Source organism: Bactrocera dorsalis, chromosome 1, assembly GCF_023373825.1.
Source record: "Bactrocera dorsalis isolate Fly_Bdor chromosome 1, ASM2337382v1, whole genome shotgun sequence".
Taxonomy (NCBI): domain Eukaryota; kingdom Metazoa; phylum Arthropoda; class Insecta; order Diptera; family Tephritidae; genus Bactrocera; species Bactrocera dorsalis.
This window is the reverse complement of record NC_064303.1, coordinates 102,234,004-102,247,150: the sequence shown is the minus strand read 5'-3', so window position 1 is coordinate 102,247,150 and position 13,147 is coordinate 102,234,004. Positions and strand designations below refer to the sequence as shown.

Genomic DNA, 13,147 nt, shown 5'->3' with positions numbered 1-13,147 from the left:
TTTATAATTATGTGAAATCATTTTTCAAATTATGATGCCAAAAAACTAATAAGTTGCCAGCTGAGGCTTGAGATGTGGCCATGGGTGAAGCGCAGATTAATTACAAAAAATAAAAAATGGAAGAAATTAATAAAAAATTAGAGAATCAAGCGATACTGTGTAGGCTAATGGCATTTTGGTTGAATTTCAAGTTTACATTGGAGGTGAGGTGTTTTAATTGAGTGGCCTCGATTGTTTAAATTATTGAAAAAATATTAAGGTTTGTCAATTAAAAATGCTTTTATAAATGAAAACCAAAGAATAAATTGTTATAAAAAAATTAAAAATTATATATGTATATAAATAAAAAATGAAAACCAAAAAAAAAAATTAAAAAAATTAATTTAAAATTAAAAATAAGAAAAAAATGTTTAAAAAATTAAAAAAAAGTTTACAAATAAGTTATTTAAAAAATTTAAAAATGTAAAAAATGTTAATTAAAAACAAATAATTAAAAAAATTGTTAAAAATAATTAGTTTAAAGAAATGTTTAAAAAAAATTAAAAAATTCACAAAAATTGTAATTAAAAAATAAAAAAAAATTGAAAGAAATTACAAACAAATTAAAACAAAATTATTTAAAAAAAATGTAAAAAATATAAATTAAAAACAAAAAACTTGTTCAAATAGTTAAAAAAATTGTTATAAATAAATAGTTAAAAAAATTAAAAAAAAAAATTAAAAAAATGTAAAAAATTGTAATTTAAAATAAAAAAATGTTAAATGTAAAAAAAAGATTTTTAAAAAAATCTAAAAAAATATAAATTAAAAATTTAAAACAAAAAAATTTCAAAAAATTGTTAAAAAGAAATTAAAAACAAATTGTTAAAAAGAAATTACAAAAAAATTAAAAAAAAAATTATTAAAAAAATGTTAAAAATATTAATTAAAAACAACAAAATTGTTCAAATAATTAAAAAAAATTGTTAAAAATAATTAGTTTAAAGAAATGTTTAAAAAAAATTAAAAAAAAAAATATAAAACTTGTAATTAAAAATAAAAAAATGTTAATGTAAAAAAAAAATAAAAAAATTTCAAAAAAATTGTTAAAAAGAAATTAAAAACAAATTGATAAAAAGAAATTAAAAAAAAAATAATTAAAAATAAAAATGTTAAAGAATTAAAAAAAAAATGTTTAAAAAAAGTTGAAAATTAAAAACAAAAAAATGTTTAAAAAAAGTTGAAATTAAAAACAAAAAAATGTAAAAAGAAATTGTTTAAAAAAATTGTTAAAAAATGTTGAATTTTTTTTTATTTAATCAATAAAAAAAATGTGAAATGTAAATTTAGTTTTTTTTTAATTATTGTTTAATCAATTTCGGCCTCCAACCAAACTCAAACAACTGTAAACGATCACATGGTTTTGCTTGCCGCCGAGTAACACATATTTACAGTTATATCAAATAACAATATTTTACCTTTGCACACAACTTTAATCTTGTTGTGATTCTGTCTGTAGACACCCACTTTCTTTATCACAATATAAACAATGGTAAAGAAAATGAGAAGATACAAACCGAAGGATTTTTGCGGCAACGCTTATTAAACTGTCTGTCCAAGAGAGTAAGAGAGTTTACCTTTCAATTAATTAATTCTAGTGACTTAAAGTAAATATTTCAATAATTATTAGTTTTCTATATAACTTTGCAAATGCGTTTGCACTGCTTTATATTGCTTTATGACCATCAATAATATATTTTCCTATAGAAAAAACTAATATATTAATTCAGCATATATACTTGTATGTATGCATATAACATGAAATAAATAATCAAATAAAACCAGCAAACACCATGACTAGTAATTCAAAAAACTAGCAGTAAAAAAAAACGGCCTTGAACCGCCTTAGCGACCGCTTAATGCCACAATGTTTATACAAAGCCTTTAGATCTGGTGAGCATAATTTTATACGACCACATTAGCATTAATGTTTTCGGCATTTTCCCTCATACAAAGGCAATGTTGTATTTTGGAAACATTAGAACGCCACAAACAGTCAAACTATGGAAGAGCAGCATATGAAATATAAACAGAGTTACTTTGGCATTCCGATTTGCCTCAAGTGCACGATGGGTCATTGGAATTATAATAGTCAAAAAGCTAAACAAAATTAGGCAAATTGAAATGTGGTCTGTGCGGTTCTTGTGTGTATACATTCTAAACTTTATCAATATTTGTGTTCGAAAACGAAATAAATAAGCACCACTTTAAGTATTTCAAGGCTGTTTACAACAATTTGTAATAAAATCAAGTTAAATCAAGTCATGACACACATTTTAAAAAGCATCAAACGTATTTGAATGGCAAGCAGCGACTTTTAAGTTTTAATTGGCCGATCACCTTATTTGAAGGCGTGTCACAAACCAACACGGTCGCAATATAAAAATATTTGTTTTTATTTTTTTGTTTAAGCATTCACAATATGAGTAAAAAATGATATAACAGTCAACGGACTAAATACTTTATATTACCAAAAGTGAATGGGCCGCAAAGTGCAGACACGAAAATTTTCTCACACTTTGAATTCATGTGGTTGTTGCTTCAGCAAGAAGTCTTAAATTTATTCAAAAGCGCCAGTTCTATGCAATTATGAAACGTTAAGGTGATTTTCCGTGTCAACGCTTATCGAAATTGATCTTCGTCACAATGTATTGCTCACACATATCCAAATTTTTATGCAAACAAGAATAACTTCAGTCTTCGTTAGGTAAAGAAAATATTCAAAAGTGTTTCTTGTAAGCGATCGCACACACTCTCCCAGCACTTCAACAACTGGAGGATAATTTGAGAAAGTGAATCAATTAATTGGACGATTACAAGAGAAGCTGATAATTTTTTAGGATTTTTTGGGATATTTGGAGTTTGTTACTAATGTGCTGGCTTAGGTTAGGTTAGGTCGCAGGGTTGATCCAAAATGGTTGGATCTCAGTTTACAAATATAAGACCTTTGTGTTAAAGTGGATCACCAGTTTTTCATATATCGACGAATCGTTTTGAGCTTACAACAAATTTATTAAGGCGGCTAATATCAATCCCAGCCATTTCGCTAGTTTCGTTAAAGATGTGTCTACCGCAAAATTTCAATCTCAGTTTAGCAAAAGTTTCCAGAAATTTCCATCACGTTTTACTCTATACACACTATACCTCACGTAAAGTCATAGCATAGTGTCCAGTCAGAACCCTTACAATAGCGACGAGATTGGCTTTGCTAAGAGCCAATTCGGAAGAACTCGGTTCGGTCTGGCCAGTTTTAGTTGTTGACCCGCGCTTGCTTAGCTCACTTCTTCTTCTTAATTGGCGTAGACACCGCTTACGCGATTATAGCCGAGTTAACAACCGCGCGCCAGTCGTTTCTTCTTTTCGCTACGTGGCGCCAATTGGATATTCCAAGCGAAGCCAGGTCCTTCTCCACTTGGTCCTTCCAACGGAGTGGAGGTCTTCCTCTTCCTCTGCTTCCCCCGGCGGGTACTGCGTCGAATACTTTCAGAGCTGGAGTGTTTTCATCCATCCGGACAACATGACCTAGCCAGCGTAGCCGCTGTCTTTTAATTCGCTGAACTATGTCAATGTCGTCGTATATCTCGTACAGCTCATCGTTCCATCGAATGCGATATTCGCCGTGGCCAACGCGCAAAGGACCATAAATCTTTCGCAGAATTTTTCTCTCGAAAACTCGCAGCGTCGACTCATCCGCTGTTGACATCGTCCAAGCCTCTGCACCATATAGCAGGACGGGGTTATGAGAGACTTATAGAGTTTGGTTTTTGTATGTCGAGAGAGGACTTTGCTTCTCAATTGCCTACTCAGTCCGAAGTAGCACCTGTTGGCAAGAGTTATCCTGCGTTGGATTTCTAGGCTGACATTGTTGGTGGTGTTTACGCTGGTTCCAAGATAGACGAAATTATCTACAACTTCAAAGTTATGACTGTCAACAGTGACGTGAGTGCCAAGTCGCGAGTGCGACGACTGTTTGTTTGATGACAGGAGATATTTCGTCTTGCCCTCGTTCACTGCCAGACCCATTCGTTTTGCTTCCTTGTCCAGTCTGGAGAAAGCAGAACTAACGGCACGGGTGTTGAGGCCGATGATATCAATATCATCAGCTCATTAGCTCACTGAAGGTCCAAAAGTCCCATTTCAGAGTACAAGACGACTTCGGAAAACTAACTCGAAGTATAGCTGCTCGCCTATCTTCGAAGTACATCTACTGCTACTTTGATGACAACCACCTCCCCTTGAAAGATGCTACAGTCGTCTTGTGGTCTGCAACTAGAGTTGATGGAGAGCTCTCGGCAGAAAACTCCTCCATCTACTCTCCCTCTTAACTTCGCAATCCATCTGTGAAAAAGCTCACTGCTCCTCTTCTTTAACGGCTTCGCTCCATCCACAAGCTTCTAGCAGGTGTGTGAACTTAGATGAATCGCCAGCAGAAGGTTCTGTGATGCAGTGATCTAGATTGTAAGGTATGCAATCGAAGCTATGGCGATTTTTTTTTCCTTTTCGAGACCTCTTACATATATACCCAGCATCCCTTAATTGATAAGTGAGGCATGTACCGAGACCTTAGGTCGATTTTGCCCTCTCTTAAATCACAAAGATTCACCTAGCCCTAACACATTGATAAAGCCCAATATTCAGCCTTTTTGGAAACATGGATCCAAGAGCCTTCCCTAAGTCTAATAGCAGCCTTTTCCGCCAACCAGCTGCTGGTTTAAATCAGCTGAATCTTCCCACATGCATGAAATCTGTAAAGACGTTATTGCTGAGCTTTACGAATCATGAGTTTACGGTCTTAAGTTGGCACTGAAGCCACTTCGTGCTAATGAAATGGCATAGGCAGACAGACACAACCGAAAAAACACGTCAGGTTCGATTATTATGAAGCATTGTCTTGAGGCTATGTACAATTTTGTAATTTATTTCATAAATTCATGACAAGAAATAAAAAAAACAAGCAAATTGAGACATATCTTGCGCCATTTCGTGCTATCTTACTTCGCTGTGCTTTTAACTACGCCGATTTCCTTTTCTACCCAATTTTAGAACCAACAAATGCAAACATAAATCTGTTATAGCTATATTATTCGTCTATACTTAAAAGCAAAATAAATATTTACACGAGGTGTGAATTAAATTCGACACAGAATTATGTGCCATTAAAGAGAGAGCGCAATGCCAGCCCCGAAGTATAGAGTTTACATACGGACACATGACAGATGCCCCACCTTGCAGCGCCTTTATAAACATTTATTACGAGCTGACGCTTTATGAAATGCAAACTTTCGTTTACAACTGCGATTTGTGTTTTATTTCCAACTTCCGCTATGAAACACAGACAACGCCGAATGATGAGTGGGCAATTAAATTTCGGGTAAACACAAAATGTACGCACGCAATGCAATAATTGTAAAAGTGAAATTAAATTGGGTACGTTTCGAAAATGTATGCAAGCAGAAGTTTCTAGATATCAGCAGTTGCAGGCGAAAAGCTTCGAGAAATCTCAATCATAATTGCAACGCAATAAGTGTGAAAAGCTGCGGACGCATTCTGATTTCAGCTCAAGGTCTGCTGCAGCTCTCGCCTGTATTTTCTACCAAAAGCGCACAAATTACGTATGAGTAAACAAGGCGTTTAATGCTGACAGTCAGCTGTCATATTGTCGACCGTTTAACATAAATTCATATTTTACAACAAAAAACCAAATTAAAATTGCGAAAAATTTCCGTCAAAAAAGGGAATTCCATACTTTTAACGCAAAGTGACAGTGAATGTCACGAAACAGCTGTTCGCCTTAAAAGCTTTTGTACAATGAAAAGCGCATAATAATTTAACGGGATTTATTTGCTATCAGACATACATATGCATACATACAAATAAACAATGTCTACTGTGGGCTTTCGATACATTTCTTTTTGTGGTGACGCGCTCGTCCTCCACATCGATGCGTTCATTATGAATATGCGCTCGGCTGTTGGCGTCGGTTATTGACCCGCTCGGTGCATAGTCGGTGGGCTGCAGCGGGTGGCCTTCAGCACAGTTAATGCAACTTTCAGTGCCAGTAAAACTAAAATCATTCGCATGTCGCCAATCAACAGCTGACCGCAAAAACCCAACATCGATACTTTCGCTTTTTTTATAGCGCCACAAAAATTGCATTGCCGTCATTCACAAACATATTATATACATATCTACATGTGTATATGTATAGTATTTATATGCTGGTTATTTAAATGCTTTAATTTTCATTGCTTAATTTATGCGTTGATACTGGCGTCAATATATCAATTTCTGTTGCCAAAGTTATTTTTAGTGTTTTATTGTATTAATATAAGCATAAAAATAAAATAAAAATATATTTATATTATATTTTACTGAGGCGAAGCTTAAAATTTTTAAAGCGTATAAAGTTTGTTAATGAAGGTGACGAATCTAAAGTTATCATAAGTACTCTGTTTAATTCGGTTTGGAGAGGCAAGAGATGCAAGATGAGTAGGTGGTTGACCTTTTGCATAAGAGTCTAATTCCTGGGAAACCGGTATTATCACTATCGAATTGAATGCGTAAGACCCAATAAATGAATGCGTATGCTGCTCGGATCTTCAAATATGTTAAAGGGCTTTACCTCTCCGGCTTCAAGCACATCCTTTTGAATTTACTAGGAGTTCTGGGACTGCATAAATGAGAGGGTAGAATACAATAGATCACAGATACCAGTGCAAATCTCAATTCTATTATATTCTATCATCCTCAATGGAGTTTGTATGAGACGCTTTCTTTCAATTTTTTAATACATTCCATCTATAAAAATTCTTAAAGCCTTACTTAAAAAGCCGAATATCTCGAGAAGTATTAATGATAGCGATTTCAATCTCGAACCTTTTTTATAGCAAATAAAATTTCCTACAAATTTGTCATTTAAGTTTTTTCTATAGCTCCTGTCATTTACGAGATATATACAAAAAAATGCGAAATTCTTGGAAAAATCGGGTTTAGAGCCCCGTACTACCTCGCCGGTGTGAGTTACGACTTTGTTGCACTGGGCACTTTTGTAGAGTGAACTATTCTGAGAAATATGCGTATAAAGTCAAAGCGATGCCATAAAATACCTCTGATCTGTAGGAATTTAAAAATAAAAACTCACGATTGTAGTGTATTTTCTATGGAGAATTTTTACAGGCCTTGGTCCAGTTCTTAATGTTAATATTAAGGGCTAAAATTTTCAGGAAATTTTTTTAGGGTATTTCCAAGGAAATTTCGTGACGGGACTGAAAAAAATTAATAGTTCAATAAAAGAAAACACCCTAATGTACATATATTAAAGCTCCGCTGCAACCGAAGTTAGCGCTTTTTCTTGTTTTCAACACATTTTGGAAATTCAATACTCTGAATGCAAATATTATTTTATAGCAAAGGCAAAAAGACTTGCTCGACTTCAAGCAACTGACGTGATGTGTTTATAAACGAAGCTTACGTATGTAAATATTAAGTAATTCTAAGCTTTGTTGGAATGCCGGGCAGCTTATGGACTAATTTCACGATTATTCAAGTTATATGTCAATTTATATTTTGAATACGAGCAAGCATTAATTTTTTATTTATTATTATTTTTTTTAATTTATTATTTTTTTATTGCATTTTTTTATTAATTTTTATTTTACATTTTTTATATTAAATTTTTTATGTTTTTTTTTTCAAAACGTTTATATTTTTGTTTGTATTTATTATCATTATTTATTTTTTTCTTCACACAGCATTTTGATATTCTAATTTTTATTGCTCACTTTGCTTAGAATGGAAGTTTCATCGTTTTTTTTTTGTTTCGTCTCCTTGCTGTTTTTATTTATATGCACGTTTTTTGCATATTTCATTGTTTTATTATTTTTTATGTGTCAAATTTATTGTCACCTTATAAAATTTCGTTGCGACAATTTTGATTATCAAAACAAAATTAAAGCCAATTTGTTGTTATTTGTTTATTTGTCTGAAATATACATATATAGAATTGGAATTAGCAGACATAAGTGTGTATGTATGTAAAAAATATACACACATACAAGTGTGCAGACTACTGTTTATGCTTTCGAATTCTTTTGGCTCAACAAATAACAACAAATAGAGGTGTGATTGCCTTCACTTCCTGGAAATCACTACGAAGCGCTAAATACTTCAATTACCACGTGCTTTTGTTGTTTGTATGCCTTAAATATGTATGAATAAGTGAACAGGCGACGACACTAAATATGGAAGTGGAAGTCATAAATGAGGCGCTCAAGAAAGGTATGGGCTGGAGAATGGTTTTGCTACGATTTGTAGCTTTTGAAAATTAACACAGGTAAATATAAAGGAAAGTGTGTTTAAATATGTCGCAGAAAAGAGCGGATATAATAATAGAATAATTTGAATAATTTAGAAAAAATAAAAATAAGATAAAATATTAAGAAGAAAAAATATTAAAAAAATTATAAAAAATTAAAAAAAAAATAAAAAAAAAATTAATAAACAAAATTATTAAAAATAAATTTAAAAAAATTAGAGAAAATATTAAATATTCAAAATATTAAAAAAAAATATGAGAGAAAACTATTAAAAAATTATAAAACAAAATTAAAAAAAATTGAAAAAATATTAAAAAAGATATTTATATAAATACATTAAAAAAAATTAAAAAATTTTTGAAAAAAAACGAATAAAATATCAAATAAAAATATATTTAAAAATAATAAAATAAAATATAAAAAAATTAAAACATAAATATTATCAAAAAAAAAGAGTATTAAAATATCATATATACTTTCAAATTTAAAAATTCAAAATATTAAGAAAAATTATAAAAAAAAAAAATTAAAAAATATTTAAAAAATATACACATAAAATATAGAAAGATTAAAATATAAATATTATTGAAAAAATAAAAAAATATAGTCATATAGTAATATCATATACATATGTATGTATATGTACTTTCAAATTTAAAAATATTACAAAAATGTAAACATAAAAAATTAAAAAATATAAAATTAAACAAAATAAAAACAGAATTAAAAAATTAAACAAAAAAAAATTAAAAAATTAAAAAGGAAAAGAAAAATTTGAGAAAATATTAAGTATACAAAATAAAACAAAAAAAAATATTAAAAAAAATATATAAAAATATAAAAAAAAAATTAAAAACAAAATTTAAAAAAAAAATATTTATATAAATATATTAAAAAAATCACAAAATGAAATATAAAAAAAAAATAAAATACAAATATTATTAAAAATGAAAAAAATATTAAAATAAAATATTGAAAAAATTAAAAAAAAAAAAATTTAACAGATAGAGTAATAAAATATGATATAAACTTTCAAATTTACAAAGAAAAATAAAAAAATGGAAGCATAAATTTAAACTTATCTATCCATTAGGTACAAGATGATATAAAACACTCGTATATATCCGTAAATATATATGTCCATAAGTAATAGATTAAAATCAATTTCCTAGAAATGTATAAACAAAAAACAAAAGAGTCAAGTCTCAATTTTGTAAACAGATTTCTGCTTAATTTGATCGATGATTACTTAATCTCAATTATTTTTTATTCAAAGATTAATTTATAGACACCTAACCGAAAAATAATCAAATTGACGACAAAAAAAAATCTTGTCAAAATCAGCAAAATGCCTATGTATCAAAAACAAAAAAAAAAAATTATAACAAATAGTAAACAAAATAACATTTCTAATCGCCTTAATAGCAGCTCTAATGAATTTTTATGGCTTCACCAGTATTAGTTGATGTGCTTTCGAACCAAATTTGGCTGGACGATAACGTTCAAACCTCATATTAATGTCGCGCGTTAATTGTCTGGCGTTGCCGATTATTATTATCAGCATTGCTGAACAATATTTGCGATTGTGTTTGTTTGCTACGTATACAAAACATATATGCAATAGCACGCAGCGATCGAATGTTGTCAGGTTTATTAAGGTTCAAATGAACTCAGTAATATTTAGCAATGATGTCAGATAGCTAGCGCCCAGCCAAACAACACAGACTGCCAGTCAAACAACCGTAAGCAAGAAGCAGGCCATTTTATGGTGCGTTATGCTTGTTTTGGTGTCGGCTTGCGAAGTGTGAATTTATTTATTTCTTTTCATATTTGTTAATACGGTTTGTTTACTTTATTTCAAATGAGGAGAAAATCGTATTTTTAACAGTTATTGAGCAGAAGGGCCGGAACTACTTTTATGCGTTTATGAGTTTTTGTCAAAACAGAATAATAAATTAAATAATTATATCTATTTCGAAAGATTATTTTACTTTTTATTTTTACTTTATCAGCAAAAGAGTGGGTGGGTGTGTTTTGTGGCTATAAATTGTGGGGCAAAAATAAAGATAGGTGTATAAAAAAAAAACGTCAGGTGCGGCTTCTTTTAGAGAGGTATCCCGCTACTTCGAGAGCTGGTATACAGACTTTGAGCTCACCGAAAGTGAACCGATGTGCTTGCAAGAAAGGACCCCCCACTTTTGAGATCACTGAAGGTGAACCGATGAGCTTGTAAGAAAAGATTCCCCTTACCCGCATTGGTTCGTGAATTCGGGCGCCGGACCTATGAGCTTCGCACGATCTCAGCAAACGTTGGTCAGCATGTGGGTTTGCGAAAAACTTTTGGATCCGAGTGGAACATATAAGGTCCATTGAACTACTCGCTCTTAACAAAGGCTCACATCGTAGGCGTTTCATCTGGACACTATTATATTGGCATTCCAGCGGTGCGGTGAGATCTTAGCTTGTCAAAGTTGCAATGAAGAAGTTGAGGTGGAAACATTAGAAACTTTCTAGTTGAAGCTTCTCGGTATGCTTTTTACGAACCCGGCGAATTGACTGTAATTGATTTTAGCCACCTCAATAAATTTGTAGCAGGCTCTATGCATTTTGTCACTAGGCGACGGGCTTTTTGATCCATACCTAGTAGTTCAGAGCAACACAACGGACAAGCATCTCTAGCTGTGCAAGTGGGATTATTGGTGACCTTACGAGAAATCAGCCTATTTACCTAACCTAACCTAACTTAGATGGATGATAGATTTGATATATGTACATATAATATATACATTTATTGCAAAGGAAGTTGAGAGAGATTCTTGTTATCATCAAGTTGTTCCTAATCAATTTTTTAATTATAAACAAAATAATTTTCAAAAAAAAGCTAAACATTATTTTTTTTATATTAAAAAAATATATACATATATTGTTTATAATCATCAACCAAAAAAACATATTGTTTATATATATTTTTTATAATTTGCCACCTGATATTTAAAAACAAGTTGGAGGCATTAACTTTACGTTTGCCTTTCGTTGATTTATGTAAAATCATTTCTAGCTTCCCTGAGCTCGCCGCACCTTGCTACCAGCTTGCTATAAAATCACAAAAAAACTACAATAAAATATACATACATAAGGACATATTATATATTATCGCTTCAACTTGAAAAACATACATACATAATATAGGATTTTGCCCCCTTATTTACTTACTATTACTTATCATCAGAATTGTATTTTTGTTGATTATCAGTAGAAACCTTACTACATTACCCAACTTAACAACACTATTCAAATTCATATTACTTAGACTGTGCGGTGTTCGCGCGATGTTCACGTGATCGCAGCGATGGAGAAAAAAGTGTGAAAACTACGTCAATGCCGCATCAAATCGCCTATGCAAAAACAAAGTGATAATTCCAGTTTCGATTTGTGTTTTTTGCCGAAAAAAATCAATTAGAAAAAAAATTGTGTATTTAAGAAATTTATTGAATTTTAATTTGTGTCGAAAGAGTGATGTAACACCGAAGCTATAGTACCCTACACAAATACAAAAGATTCCCTACAAGTACTTGATTTTGATAGGTCAGTTAGTAAGGCAGCTATATGATAGGGCTATGATCTGAAAAATTTCTTCGGAGTTTGTGGACCTTGTACAATAATCCATGACGAATTTCGTGTAAGTATCTCGTCAAATAAAAAAGTTGTTCATACAAGGACTTGACTTTGATCGTTCAGTTTGTATGACAGCTTAAGATACAGTGATCGGACATAGCTGTTTCCGACAAATGAGGAGCTTTTTGGGCAGAAAATGATGTACTATGATCATCTATCCCTTATATATGTATAAACTTCGTATTAATAATAAAAATATTTATCTAACTTCACATAACCTCAAAAAATATACAATTTCCATCGAAATTATTTAAGTCTATAACGTTTACCATATAAAGTTGTCCAAACAATTGGGTCGAGCTCCTGCAATACATAATTTGCTAAAATATGCGCACAAATCGCAAGTTAATCAAATAGACAAGCTAAGTTGCTTGTACTACTAACCGGCAGCTACAACGAAATCAGCGCCGATTTTCATTCGTGCCACCGTTGACCAGTCAACTGACATCAAAGCGCCACAGATTGCAAAGGCAAAACAAGCAAAACGCACAGCGCTATCGGATGGATAGATAATTTTAAACTGACAAATAAATGACAACCGATCGTCGCAACATGTTGCTGGCAACATAAGCATCTATGTTTGCATGTTAGCTCAACTAAAATGAAAATTTCAAAAAAATTAAAGCTCGTGCAGCAAAATAAGGAGAATTCAGTTGCAACCCAAATCGTTGACAGCCAGCTAGTTTGTGCGCTAAGACCACAAAAACAACAACAGCAGGCAATATGTTGGAAATTTGTGGTGGCGCCTGTTGTGGCAGCAGAGCGATTTACCAAAGATCGATTGACAATTGACATGTGTGCTAATTACGCATTGAAAGTTGTCAAATACATATTTACAAACATATATGTGTATTAAGCTCTGTTTGTATATGTAAGTGAAATGCCAAATGAAAAGTGGGTCTTCATATTTATTACTAGAGCTTTGCTGCTGGATTCACGGCGTCGGCGCTAAAAAGAGCAACGCACGCTAAATGCCGGCAGCTTTTAAATTAGAAATTTCCAGCTTGTAAGCTGTAAGTTGCAACATTGTAAGCGTTTACATGCCCAGCATATGTACATGACAATTGAACTTTTTAATTGAGAAGCAATAAAAATAAAATATCATAGTGGAAACTACA

General features: G+C 31.4%; 1 protein-coding gene across 8 annotated transcripts in view; it reads right to left on the bottom strand.

The window, feature by feature from the left end:
* The window catches only part of LOC105231143 (protein bunched, class 2/F/G isoform), a 255,003-nt gene that overhangs the window by 60,258 nt on the left and 181,598 nt on the right, over positions 1–13,147 (bottom strand). The gene's annotated exons all lie outside the window — the stretch shown is intronic.